We start from the raw sequence: 393 nt of genomic DNA on the forward strand, positions 1-393 counted from the left end.
AAAATCTGAAACTAAAAATTAATAATCCATAAATAACATATATTGAACTGTATGTAAGGAATTTTAAAAATACATAAATGTATAATAAACGATAATGTTTTAATGAAATCTTTTATAATACAAAATTATTGAATTCTAATTCCATATAAATGTTTTTTGTGTAGTAAAAATAGTAATTCTCGTATGAATTACGCTTTTTAATAAAGATATAACGATATATTACTCAGTGCTTTCTGGTAATATATAAATTTTAATCTTATTAAAAATTGTTTTTTTCACATAACTAACCCAATTTATTTTACATAATTATATATTGGTATTGTTATAAATATTTGTTATTTTATATATAAATAAAGTTAAATGTACATTATAATTCATCATTTATACTATATT

Source organism: Plasmodium gonderi (assembly GCF_002157705.1).
Source record: "Plasmodium gonderi DNA, contig: Pgo-contig_594, whole genome shotgun sequence".
Classification (NCBI taxonomy): Eukaryota; Apicomplexa; class Aconoidasida; order Haemosporida; family Plasmodiidae; genus Plasmodium; species Plasmodium gonderi.